We start from the raw sequence: 15,180 nt of genomic DNA, 5'->3' as shown, positions 1-15,180 counted from the left end.
ATTAGATTAAGAAAAATCTGAGCATATATTATCTTATAATATGTACATGAAGATAGCAGAAGCAACAAGTTCCTGGGAACACTTGATCCATTGAATTTATTTCAGAGGACGTTATACTGCTTCGTCCATACTGTTGGCTGCAGTGAAGAAATTAAAGTTTGAACACTTCATCCATTGAATTTATCATGTCTGCATTCTCGACTCTGAATTTTCTATGAAAAGAAAATATACCACTTAATACGTACTTACACACTTACATTGGTGTAAATATGTATCTCTCAATATCTTGGTATCTAAAAATAAACACATAATTATAATTATATTGGTGTAAATATGTTTCTGTATTTCAAAGAAATACAAAATTAAAAAATATATACTAATTTATTTGTGTATATATTATTAAAAATAAATAAATTAGAAATAACAAAAAACTATATTTTCTATGAACATTAATATAAATATTTTAATTTTAATATTCAAAATTTAAGTTGCTAAAAAATAAAATATATCTTTAACATAGTTTGATAAAACATTTTTTTATCTAATATTTCTTCAATCAAACATTGTAATAATATATCTCTAACAAAAATTCAAACAAGACAATACAATATTTCTAATAATGTGTTAAGTAATATAACATTTCAACAATATAATTCTCAATAATAATCTTATATTATGTGGACCAAACCACCCTTATATCAATGAAACTAACGTGAGGCTACAACAAAATGAACTAGGATATGTCATGCATGTTGTAGCAATTAATCCAAATTCACAGCGGATATTGTTGAGTTAATCGATCGATGGAATCGGTCAAGAGGGGGTGAATTGGCAATTAAAAATTTGGTGGAAGCTTTTGAAGAAAATTGAAAAGATTTGCACAGCGATTTAGAGTGGTTCGACTTTCTCAACCAAAGTCTACTTCCACTACCTTAGCTATCCACACTAAGGATTTTCCAACAAATTCACTAATTTGTTCTTTCTTTTGAGACTAAAGAGATATCCTTACAAACTCCCTCAAGAATATACCCCAATTCTTGAGAACACTCTTTCTCAAAGAGAAGATTACAAATTTGCAAACTTACAAGGAAAACCTCACAAGGTAATATGTTTGCGCAATTCTAGAACAAGATAAGAACACTCAAAGATGATTACAAATGAGCACAAATAGTGTTCTTTGAAAGCAAAATGAATATTGAAAGGAAATTTGGCTTGAATTGCACAAACTTGATGTTTGACGTTTTCTCTCTTGTTTCTCTATTGATTCTTCTTTATTGTTGTTTTTTGTTGTTGATCAATGGCTTCTAAGCTTGTTTAAATACTCTTTCAAATGATTCTGAATGTTGGGGATGGTTAGTGGAGTCAATAGAGCCGTTTAAGTGTGAAAATAATTAATTAAAGCAGTTGGGAGCGTCAATGCATCGATGCATACCCATGGTGCATCGGTGCATCAGTGTAAAATTCAAATATTTTGACCGTTGGACCCTTAGTGCATCGGTGCACTAAGAGTGCATCGATGCATAAAATGCATTCGATGTTTCAAAATAGCCAGAGTGCATCGATGCATGGTTTGTGCATCGATGCATCAAATGCACTGAGTGCATCGATGCATGGTATGTGCATCGATGCATAAAATGCATTCGATGTTCAATTTAATTCATGGTGCATCGATTGGTGCATCGGTGCATCACTTTGAAAAATTGATTTTAGGCTTGATTTTGGTTCAAAATACTTTGTGAAAATTGTTTCAAAAATATATTAAGTATAAAACACAATTTTACACATTTAGTAAGGTTTGAATTTGATCTTGAAATACTTGGAGTAATATTTTGATATTCGAATAATTAAATCGAATATACTAAGAAAATCATTTGTAAAATCTTAAAATTTGTTTAACTTAATTTGTTATATCAAAACATCAAAAATGTTTTCAACAGATATGATCTTCAACATATTTATAATTTTATTTGTGAGTGTGATTTATCAATAAATTTATTTTAAACCCAACAAATTATCACAATGGTTAAAGAGTCTTGATTAAGCTAATGTGATTATAAAGTAATAAATGTTCTAAATACTCTTAAATATTTAATAATGAACGCTTAAATATCCATATTACAATTGTTGGTGTTCAAACCCAAGATTTATAGGAATAACAATCATTCCTTTAACCATAAAAAAATAATTTAATTTGTACACTTATAATATTTAAATTTGCACTTTTAAATAAAGTATATTAGAATTCATTAAACTATGGTTAAGTGATCATTTGATGATTAAAATTTAAAAATAAAATAAAATTTTATTAAATTATTATAAATGCCATAAAATTAATTAAATTGTTATAAAATATTATCTAATATTATAAAAAGTCGATCAATTTAACATTTTATTTTAAGTTTATTTTTTATAAAATTTAAATTATAAAAATTTCTTAACATGTAAATTTGTTATTTAATAAATAAAATATTATCTAATATTATCGTATAAATTTTAATTAATTTTAAATTAATAAATTTTAAATAAAAATAATAATATTCTATTTTAAGTTTACTGTTTTATTAAATTTAAAAGATTAGAAGACTAAATTATAAAAACATATTTGCAATTAGACGGTATTTAATTTAAATTTAATAAAAAATTAAACTTAAAATAAAATATTAAATTGTTTTATTTTTTTAATTTAAAATTTATAAATTTAAATTAATTAAAATTTATACGATAATATTATATAATATTTTATTTACTAAATAACAAATTTACATGTTAAGAAAATTTTATAATTTAAATTTTATAAAAAAGTAAGCTTAAAATAAAATATTAAATTGATCAGTTTTTTATAATATTAGATAATATTTTTATTTATTACATGTTCTTGCTGAGTCAGTTACAAGCGTTAAGCATTAGTTGACTAATAGTTTTCAGCCAACGAGGATTTTTTTGACCTAAAATGAAACGTTAACGGATTAAATGTTTAAAAAAACAATAAGGACAAATATGATAATACTATCAAACATTAAGGGTATTTTGTTACATTATACCTTGATTTTATAGTAATTTAATAAATCTAATAATTTTAAAAATTAATCATCAAAATGATCGTTTGTATATGGTTAAACAATCTTTTATATACTTTATCCTTTACCTTTATATGGATGAGGGAGATGATGATGTAACTAAGGAGTATGTGTATATAATTTATGGTTTATTTTTAGGAAAATAGAAAAAAAAAGGCAGGCTTCAAATCTGTAGTATGAAATATTATTATTAAATGAAGAATTGGGATAAACTTGGTTGTTCAGAAAATCAAACACCCACCGACACCAGTAGCGCTTGGCTCTTTCGATTGGTTTAGGCGATCTCGTACGATTGTCGCGCGACTACGTTGCCGCGCAGGCGCTGTCCGCACGAATCTTCTTTATTCTCGAAGCTCACATCCTACTGTTTTACTTCCCCCCGAAGCTTCGCGGAAGGACCATACTAAAGCTAAAGGCTATATAAGTTCGGTTGGGACGTTTTCCAATAGTAGAAGGTTGTTGTAATAATTGAGTCTTTTACTTACGAAAACGACGCCGTACGGGGGATCCGAAACGATACGAAAGAATGGGAAAAGCCAACCGCCGATGCAACGCAAGCCTCTGGTACAGACTAACAAGTTTTATTCTCTAGTGAGATTACAAATGAGTCTCCCAGTTTTGAAATTTCATAAACAAGACACTTAATCAAAAGAAATCATTTAGGTTTCGAGATTCTTGAAGATTGAGGGTTCCATTCGATAATATGAAGGGTGAGGAGATTATCGTAGGTAAGAGATAGACATCATTCAACAGTCGACGATGTAGATCGAAGTTCAGAGAGTTGAAAAGAATTGAAGTGATTTCGTGATTTTTGAAAGAGATTCTTAAAATTTTAAACTGAAAATTGAACGAATGAATTAAGATGGATCTTATAACAAGATTTGAGATTCATCGGCTATCGTATACAATGGCCAACACCGATTGATGCGGTGACACATGACATAATTGTTACAATCAATCAATTAAATAATTTAATTGTAAATATCTAGAATCTAATTTTTAACTAGATGAAGTATTACGTGTAAGAAAATCTTCTATTTAATGGTATGTTTGTAAAAATTGATTAATAATAATAATTAAGTGACTTGTAGTGTAATTTATTCATATTTTATTTATTCTTTATCTGTTTTGGTGTGATGGCTGCAGAAATGGAAAGTTGCGAGAAAGAAATATCCTAGGCTTTGGGAAAGGAAGGTTCAGGTATGTTTGATTTGATTGTTTATTTTTCTTTTCAGTGATTTCGATCCCAATCAGCCACGACCGTACTAATCAGATGCATTTAACGATGAACAGGAGGAATTGGAACTGTTAGAAGCAAAGGCGGCCGAGATGCGGTGGGAACTCAAGCACATGAAAGAGGCTGATCGGAAATTCAAGGCGGAGCTGATGAAGCTGGAGCAAATTAATTCAGAAACCAGTGAAGCGAATCGTCGAGCATCTCTCGACAATGCCCATCATTACTTTCAAGCTATGCTTCGTCTTTTGGATGATTGATGCTACAAAGTAAAGAATGATCCTGCTATTTGAAACCAGTTTCCGTTCGCCTTCAGATCCGCCGCCCGATCCTCGCAAGTTTGTCCGACAGTATTCGAGAGGACAGCAATTGAAATGAAGGCGAATATTAATAGGTTAAATTGTGGTTTTGATACTTTGATTATGCTCAAATTTAATATTTAGTCTTTATGTTTTAAGTTTACACGATTTGATTCCTACTTCCATAATCTATTGGTTAATATTTTATTTTCCTACACCTGTGATGTGAAAGAATGAAAATATTTTGAAAATTATTTAACAAAATAAATGATAAAGAGTTTGTATATAGTTGTAATTTTGTGTTCGAAATCTTAAATATCATTTTTAATTGTTTTATTTGAAAATTATATAAATATTGTAAAATATAAAAAAAATCCTTAAAATAATGTTAATTGCTAATTAAAGTGTATTTTAATCATTTCGCATACAATTTTTTTGGCTTAAGTATAAAATAAGTGTCTAAATTATACTAGTTTTCATAATAAGTGCCTAAACTATTATTTGGCACATCAATGAGCCTAAAGTTATAAACGTTACTACTTTAGGTGTCTAACGTTACAAACGTTATTATTTTAGGTGCCTTAGTGCTAACGTCCGTTAAAAAAATCCATTAAAAATCCGTTAAGTGATATGTGTCATAATATGATAATTTTAAAATTTTATTTCAAAAAACTTAAAAATATTTTAATTCGAAAAACCCCCACTTTTTTCTAAAATACCAAAAAAAACTAAACTCTTAAAATCTCTTATTTTAGTCTCATTTACTCCAACCACCGATTATCTTTGGTCACCCATTCATCGCCGACCTCCCACTAATCGGTTACAACTCTTAATTTTATCTCAAAACCTTAAATTCTCAAATCCCTAAATTTTAATTTCTAATCCCTAAAATCTCAAATAATTAATCCCTTAAATTCATTTAATCGATCGTGATAATCGAATGTTTAATCAATTGTGAAAACTGACCCCTTGGCCATTTTGTCGACCGACCGTTTGGCCATGAAATTTTTCAAAAACAAAAGAGATGAATGGAGGGGAGGGGAAGGGAGGGGTAAAATTATAGGTTTGTGACACATGTCACTTAATAGGCCTTCTTAACAGATGTTAGAATCGATACACTTAAAATAATAACGTTTGTAACGTGAGACACCTAAAATGATAACATTTATAACTTTAGGCACCTGAATGAGTCAAAAAATAATTTAGGCACCTATTCGTGAAAACATGAATAGTTTGGGCACTTATTTTATACTTAAGCCTTTTTTTGACGTATCATTTCACATACACTCGTTTAGGAGATGGAATTAATGATTGAGAAAATAACCTCAGTGACCAAAAATGCCTTATAATATACGATTTTAACCAACTTTTTTTGGATTTGCCAAAATGACCAACTAAATCGCAATGCGATCGATAATTCTCAACGCGATCTCCGGTATCGCAAATCAGTTTCCAGATTCGCAACGCGATTCTGACTATCGCATTGCGATTTCCCAAATTCGCGTTGCGATTTTCCTAATTCGCAATGCGAATACGTAAATCGCAACGCGAATTTGGAAAATCGCAATGCGATTACGTAAATCGCAATGCGAATCTGACTATCGCAATGCGAATACGTAAATCACAATGCGAATACGTAAATCGCAATGCGAATCTGTAAATCGCAACGAGATTCTGACTATCGCAATACTGAATTTCAAATTCGCAACTCAATTTCTGAATTCGCAACAGGTTTTAGTTTCGCAACACAAATGTTTTGGGTATATAACTACGCAGCAGCAGCAACTAATAACCTAAATCCCTAAATCGCAACTCATTCCATCTCCATCTATCACTCTCTCCGGCGATATCCGTTCCTATATCTAACGACATCCTTCCCCATCCGGCAACATGTTTTAGTTTCGCAGCTCGTTTGTTTAGTAAATTAATTTACAATAATGAAATCATCTAATGTTGATCATGTTTGGATAGATTTGTGTTTTGGAGGGTTATGGGAGAATGTTCATGGTGTTTTACAATATATGCCTTTACCCATGAATCTTCAACTAAAAATGTTATTAAAAAAGTTAACTTATGAAACTCTAATGTTACGTGTTGCATATAAATTGAATTTAGAGCCCCTAAGTGGATTTAAGTTATCTTATCAGAGAAATGGTAAAGTTTATTTGTTAACCGACAATGAAGATGCTGAACGATTCATTGCTTACATTAGTGTTTCAAGTGATGATGTTACATTGTATGTTGTTGAACCTAGAAGTAGTGAAGTTGGGTCAGTAGCGGGTAGTAATCAACTAAGTTTTTTAACCCCAGTTTATGGTGCTCAAAATTTAATGGTTCCACCACAATTTCATCACCAAGCAAATATTGTTTCACCACATTTCCAATACCAAACACAATCTCAAAACCCACAACCTTTCCCTAATCCAAATCCCAATCAACTTTCAGCACCAAATTCCGGTTTTCGTATTGACCAGTTAGACGACGATGAGCCAACAGAAAAAATTGTGAGTACTAGTCAGTATTCGAAATTTGATCTTGGTCAATACCCGGACTTTGATCTTGGTCAATACTCGGATTTTGATGATTTTTCAGAAGAAGAAACAGACCCTGCGTGTAATGATTTTGATATTGGTCAATACCCGAATTTTGATGATGAAACAGCCGTTGCCGAGGAAGATGTTATTGATGATAATGAGGAGGAAGTTACGACTGTAAATGAACATGTTGAACATCCATTCTGTAATTCATATAACACTGAAGAAGAAAAAGGAAGAAGAAGAAATCCCCAAAGAAAAGTCTCCGAAGAAAATGCCACAGGAGTATAACTGGAATATGCCAGAATTACTTCATATACCGGAAGAAGAGTTGGTAAAGATAGCAGTTGATTGTTACACAAAAATTATTCGTATCAAGAAAGATGATTGTTTTGATACAAAGGAAGACTTGAAGATAGCTTTGTATACGAAATGTGTGGAAGATGGCTATCAACTAAAAGTTAACAAATCAAGCAAAGATCGTTTTGAAACAAGGTGTATGATTTACAAAAACTGTACGGGGCGTATGATTGCAAAGAGGATAAAAGATTGCGAAATGTTTCAAGTTAGGGCTTTTATTGATAAACATACATGTTCAAGAACCCAAGTTTTTCCTCACCATAGACAGGCAAACAAAAAGGTGTTGGGTGGTTTTCTGGCTGAGTTAATGTTTTTGAATGGCAGGGTATATCGGGGGACATGAGATTATGACTAACATGAATGCTCGGTTCAAGATTAGTATCTCATATTCTCAAGCTTGGAGAGCCAAATGTTATGCCTTGGAATTGTTGAGGGGGTCGCCAGAAGCATCGTTTGCCCAACTGCCGGCTTATTGTCACAATTTAAAGCTGAAAAATCCTGGGTCGGTAACTCATATCAAAACAGATAGAGATGGATGCTTTGAGTTGATGTTTATCGCCATTAGTGCTGCGGTTAGTATATCAATATAATTTTGTTGACTCATTTTTGTTAGTTACATGCATTTCACATTTAAATGATTATATTTCTAGTGTATATGATTTTGTAGATTCGTTCGTTTATTAATTGCATGCGCCCAGTTATTATAGTTGACGGAACACATTTAAAAGGTCGATACCTTGGAGTAAACTTATTAGCAGTAGCCATGGATGCTAACAATGAGATACTGCCAATAGCTTACGGGGTTGGCAAATCTGAAATCTCTGATTCATGGACATGGTTTATGGGGCATCTTAAGGATTGCATAGGTCCTATTAGCAATATGAAAATCATATCCGATAGGGCAAACTCAATTGACAACGCTGTTAGAAGGTGTTCCCCAGATGCTTTTCATGGACTTTGTGGTGTTCATTTGTATAGAAATCTAAAATCAAGGTCTGCTGGTATAAAAAATCACAAATGGACATACTGGAAGGCTGTAAAAGCTTATCGGGAAGTGGATTTTAATAAGCATATAAACTGTTTAAGACATGTTTTGCCTCAGTGTGCTCAAACACTAGAAGATGTCGGGTTTGAAAGATGGTCAAGAGTACATCAACTTGGAGCAAGATATGATTTCATGACGTCTAATAGTACAGAATCAATCAACGCTCTAAGTCGTCATTCCCGAAAATTACCCATTACTATGTTAATGGAGTTTTTTCGAGCCTCTATTCAACAGTGGTACTACAAGAAAAGAAACCATGCAGGTATTATTTCTTTAAATTCGTAACTTATCATATATTTTACTAAGTATTATTTATTTAAATTTAGAGGAACATTGGAACATCGTGTTACACCATGGACAGAAAAAAAGATAACGAAACGTGTTGTGAAGTCAACGTCATGAAGAGTTGAACCATGTTCAAACACTTTGTTTTAAGTACTGGATAATAACTTAAATGGGCTTGTCGATCTAAATGCAAAGACGTGTAGTTGTATGAAATGGAAAACATCTGGTTATCCGTGTGGCCATGTTATAAAAGTTTCTCTTCATCTAAACCAAGATGATTCAAGCGCATACGCTATGGATTGCTACACTACAGAAGTATATCGACAGACTTATGGCGAGATTGTCTATCCTATTCCACATCCTTCTGAGTGGGACATACTAGATGACTTACAAACAGTTTTGCCACCAGCCATGGACAGAAGGCTACCTAGCCGACCAAAAAGTCACGATCGTATACCGTCTAAGGGTGAAGAGAAGAAGAGATCGACATATAGTCGGTGCAAGGAAAGTGGTCATACAAGGTTGACATGTGGATCACCAGTGCCATCACAATCATCTTTTCCTCTACCAAAATATGGATCCTCATCAAAATCCCAATCACAACCGGCTTCACCTTTTGGGACTGTTAACTTAGGTGATTTTTAAATGCAAACGTTGTATTATGTGTATATTATGTGTGAACTTTTAACATTTTCAGTTAAGCATGTATTAGTAACTTGAGTTTGAACATTGCTATGATATGTTCAGTTGTTATCACTTATTAGACATTCATTTGACTATCGCAACGCGAATATGACTATCGCAACACGGAAATGACTATCGCAACGCGGAATTGACTATCGCAACGCGGAAATGACTATCGCAACGAGAGAATCGCAATACGAAATGAAAATCGTTACGATAGTCATTTCCGCGTTGCGATAGTTTATTTTTGCATTCAACATAATGCAGATTGAAATCAACAAATCAACTATTACATTTCAATCAATTAAACAAGCACAAATATTATGTACACATCAATTAAACAAATCAACATTTACAAATCATCTTTTACAAATCAATTAAACAATAAAAAAATAATAATGAAATCAACTTTTGCACCCATACATCCATTTCACGCAGCTCACTTCAGGATTAACCTGCAGAAACCAAATATTGAATCAACAACACTTTCTACACATCTAAAACCTACAAACAACAAATTATTGAATTCTAGCTACTTAACCAAACATTTTCAAACCAAAAAGAGTATATATGTTTAACAACACTTGCATTTGACTTACAAATTGTTTATGGACACTTTCATAACACGGATGTAGGTAGGCAACGTCTCACATATATCGCTCTAGCCATAAAATGCCGAAACCACAAGCCTACTACACTTCTATCTCTATCAGTGGGAGGTAGAAAATGTGTACTTCCTGTCGTCAAACGCTCCAAGCACATGCATACGAGAGGACCACAATCCCCTCTGGCTTCCTTCGTTTGTTATGGCACGGTCTCGTCTCTGATAACTGTAACATTGAACTTCTTTGGCTTCTTGTTTCCAGACTTAGTCCAATAATTAATTGCATCCAAGAATTTAGCCAAATGAGAGCTCCATCCCTTAATAATATCTCTCAAATCAGACAATGATATGCAATTTATCATGCTGTCATATACTATTGTCTTTAGGGATGAGAGCTGAAGCTCGATGAGAAGCCAATGAGTACGGTCTAAAACAGGGATAAACACCTACATCGAAATGTAATAATTCAAATTGCGCACTTATTTATGAACACCTTTAAAATATTTAAACAAATATACTAACCTTATCGACCTCTCACCATTCAAGATAAAGTTTAGCTTGTCCATTAGCCAACACATATGATCCTTGTCGTTGATTCTTCAAGTGAACTACGTGAAAAGACGTCAGCATAATTGTATATCGCGTTTTTTTTTATATTTTTCTTCAATTTCCTTACAATTAGAAGACGTGTCACCCATGCATCAATATGCTGTTTTACAAAAAAAGACATATATTAGTGAATTACATAAATTTAAAAAAAAAATTAATCAAGCTGAAATATAAGAAGAAATATAAGACTTACCCCCCCCATCGAAATAGTCGTTGTCTTCAACCCCTAATAATACACCCCACCAAGACCGTTCAATCAACAAATGCATATCATCGTTGAGTTTGTATATGTCAGCGTAACACCCTTGGCTCCGCTCATGTAGATAAAAATCAACTACGGTCTTAGCCCAAAGGGTATTATCCAGAATTGTTTCTGGTAGTAGTTTCCTCTCCACTTCATCTACCGGAATGGTACTGGCCGGTAACTTATACGAAAGCCAACAGTCATCCATCATGTCCGGCACGTGAGGGGTCTTCTCAATAATTCGATATATTACGCCGTGTGAATCGGGCTCTAGAATGTTGGGAGGGACCTCTTCAACAATGACAGTGGCCTCTTGAACGGTGGGAGGAGACTCTTGAGGGATGATAGGGGACTCTTGAACGATAGGGGAGGCCTCTTGAACGATGACAGGTGAGTCGGGCTTTTTCTTACGGATTCTTCGCACTATTGGGGTGAACGGAGACGTAATGGCACGTGCACGCCGTCTGATGCGTGAACTCCGTCTTGCAAGAAAAACCCGACGTAGAGCATCCACCTTAGCGGGCCGCTAAAAATAAATTAATACATAAATCAGTAAATAAACAGACATGATATTAAACAGTGAAAACAAAGACAAATATATTTCAAACTTGCACGGTATTCACCCAAATCATTATTATATCATTGTTCACAAAATGCATCAGATAACATTCCAGAAGTAAGCACTTATATAAACATTTAAAAGGACAACATATAGGTTTAGTGCAAGTTTAATGACAACATAAAGAGTAGTAGTTTATTCTTGAAACTTAAAATTTCAACACTGTGAAGTTAATATTTGTCTTTTGGTTGAAGTAATGCAATTCATTCAAGTTTCAATTTGCAGAAGAAGAATAGAATCTGAAACTTAAAATCGCAACGAGAGAATCGCAATGCGAAATGAAAATCGCAACAACAAAATCGCAACGCGAAAATGACTATCGCAATGCTAATTTGACTATCGCAACGAGAGAATCGCAATACGATTTTCATTTCGCATTGCAATTCTTTCGTTGCGATAGTCAAATTCGCATTGCGATAGTCATTTTCGCATTGCGATTCTCTCGTTGCGATAGTCATTTTCGCGTTGCGATAGTCATGTTCGCATTGCGATAGTAAACTATTCTTCTTCTGAAAATTGAAACTTGAATGGATTGCATTACTTCAACCAAAAGACAACCAAAAACAAATACTAACTTCACAGGGTTAAAGAATAAACAGTTAAACAGTATTGGCAGCAACCGAATGAATTTACTAAGCAATCTAAGTGAAATTACGAGTAAATTTATCATCAAGTTAAATATGAAAAATATTAAACTTACCTCGTTGCGTAGAGTATAAACCTCGTTCTGCAACGATGCTACAATCTCACGTAGAGCTGCTACCTCACCACGTAAAGTAGACACCTCAACACGCCATGCACCATTATCATCGAGTAAAGTACCGACCTCCTCACGCAAGGCATTGACCTCATTACGTAACTCCCCTAACTCATCCCGTGGAGGTGGAGAACAGTGAGATAAACGTCGTGGCATCTTTTTCGTTCGCCTATCATGAGGTGATGGTGGAGAAGAGGCTCGATGATGTGACATAATAGGTGATGACTCTCATTGTGGAGGTGTATATTCGGGTCGATCAGGTGATGGCTCTGGGTGAGGTGATGGCTCTCGAAGTGGTGGTTGCTCATTATCCGTTCCATTAAAAAAAAGTTTACTAGCTTGCCACCAATCAGTGGCAAGCTCAGCTTCCGTGTGTGTCAGCCTCTGTAATGGAGTGTTGGCCTCCTAACAATATAAAAGCTCAAACAAAGTTAAACGTGTACTAGTAATAACTTGTTTATAAACATATGTTAGTATTTGTGTTAACTTACATTATTTATTGTAGTATATGGTAGTAAATCTTCCCATTGCTGCAAGGACCATTTCCTCTTCCAGGAAATAGCCCTAGGAATATCATTAGAAGTTTTTAATGCATATGTCTGCATGGCGGAAAAGGCCTCAAATATCCAAATCTACAAACAATATAATAACAAACATTAGTAATTGTTAAAGAATTAATTATAATTTTGGAAACATTATATAAAAATTATTACCTTAAAGGCCCAAATAAAGCCTGACAAAGTGTATTTGGAACCATCGCCACGCAAACTTTTCCAATCATTAAAGGCAGACGACAACTTATTCCATGTAGCTCTCCATAGATACGAACCCCACGAAAATAGGTTCCATGCATTTAGGTCCTCTACCAATTTAATTAGATCATTAGGAATAGGTTGTCGGGCCTTTCTGCCTAAAAATCCGGCTTGCAAAAGTATTAGAAGGCATACTCGGACAACATCGACGTCATCCATCCGAGTAAAACCATCTTTTTTATTCAATAATCTCGTCAAGTCTTCCACGTGTAAATTCGACTTCTCCGTTGATAGCTCAGGAAAAACCCGGGAAAACCATGATAGGCGGGTAATATGTCTAGTGTACCGATCTACATTATCGTGTCCGAAGCGTAGACCGGTGATTAAGCAAAACTCCTCCCGCCCAAAACACGTATACGCCGGTGGAAAATCAAACCATATCTCTTCATCACGACGTTGTATAGTCTCTGGTAGATCGCTAGTCATGGTTTGAAGAAACAGATGGGTCAACATAGCATCTCCACCCGGATGTTGTACTTTCAGTCATGGCCCGAAGCAAGTATCCTCAAATATTTTTCTTTGTGCAGGTGAAAGCTTCGACGCAATTGTTTTAGCCAGTCTTACTTTATTTCTTAAGGTCAATTGAGCTGAATAAAAGTTCTGCAAAAACAATAAACATACCAATTTAGATATACCAAAAACTACACTGTGAAGATATGAACAATAAACAGAAGTAGTTTATTCTTCAAACTTAAATTTGCAACACTGTGAATTTAGTATTTGTTTTTTGGTTGAAGTAATGCAATTCATTCAAGTTTCAATTTGCAGAAGAAGAATAGTTTCTGAAACTTTAAATCGCAACACGAAAATGAAAATCGCAACACAAAAATGACTATCGCAACGCAAGAATCGCAACGCGAAATGAAAATCGCAACGACAGAATCGCATTGCGATAGTCATTCTCGGTTTCAAATACTAAAATTGAAAGAAACTTTGAATGGATTGCATTACTTCAACCAAAAGATAAAACAAAGACAAATACTAACTTCATAGGGTTAAAGACTAAACAGTTTAGCAGTATTGGCAGCAATCGAATGAATATAATAAGCAATCTAAGTGAAATGGTTAATCTATTATTGAAAACACTAGTAAACTTATCATTAATTTCAATATGAAAAACCTAATAATAATGCAAAAATTTCAAAATAAAAATAATTAAAAAAACTAACCCTCGGTGGTTGATTTGGTTGATTTTCCATTTCTGACCGTGAATTATTTCGCCGGAGATGGAGACTGATATCGTCGTGGGGACTGATTTCGTCGGAGATGGGGACGGATGTCGCCTTAGAGAGTGAGAGATGGAGATGAGACTGAGTTGTGATTTAGGGTTTTAGGTTATGAGTTGCGATTACGGGATATACTGTGGACGGTTCAGTGTTCTGATATATTAATATATTCGTGTTTGGAATTTGAAAAAAAAAATACGCGTTAATACGAATGGCGCTATGTAAATCGCATTGCGATAGTCAGATTCGCATTGTGATTTTTCAAATTCGCGTTGCGATTTACGTATTCGCATTGCGAATTAGGAAAATCGCAACGCGAATTTGGGAAATCGCAATGCGATAGTCAGAATCGCGTTGCGAATCTGGAAACTGATTTGCAATACCGGAGATCGCGTTGCGAATTATCGATCGCATTGTGATTTAGTTGGTTATTTTGGCAAATCCAAAAAAAGTTGGTTAAAATCGTATATTATAAGGCATTTTTGGTCACTGAGGTTATTTTCTCTTAATGATTTAGGGTAATTTAGGAATTAATGACTTAGGGTAATTTTGGAATTAATGATTTAGAGTAATTTAGGAATTAATGATTTAGAGTAATTTAGGAATTAATGATTTAGGGTAATTTAGATATTTAAGTTTAATAATTCAAGAGATTTGTATGATAACAAGGGGATATCTGATGAAATGCACCTAGATGGGTGAGTGGACGATCAACGACGATAGTCGACGGTGATAATATAATTTGAGATTAAAGATTCTAGATTTTCTTTAAATTTTAGAGAATTTTGGAG

Source organism: Hibiscus syriacus, unplaced genomic scaffold, assembly GCF_006381635.1.
Source record: "Hibiscus syriacus cultivar Baekdansim isolate YM2019G1 unplaced genomic scaffold, ASM638163v2 tig00110893_pilon, whole genome shotgun sequence".
Taxonomy (NCBI): Eukaryota; Viridiplantae; Streptophyta; class Magnoliopsida; order Malvales; family Malvaceae; genus Hibiscus; species Hibiscus syriacus.
The sequence above is the reverse complement of the archived record's forward strand: the minus strand, read 5'-3'. Positions refer to the sequence as shown.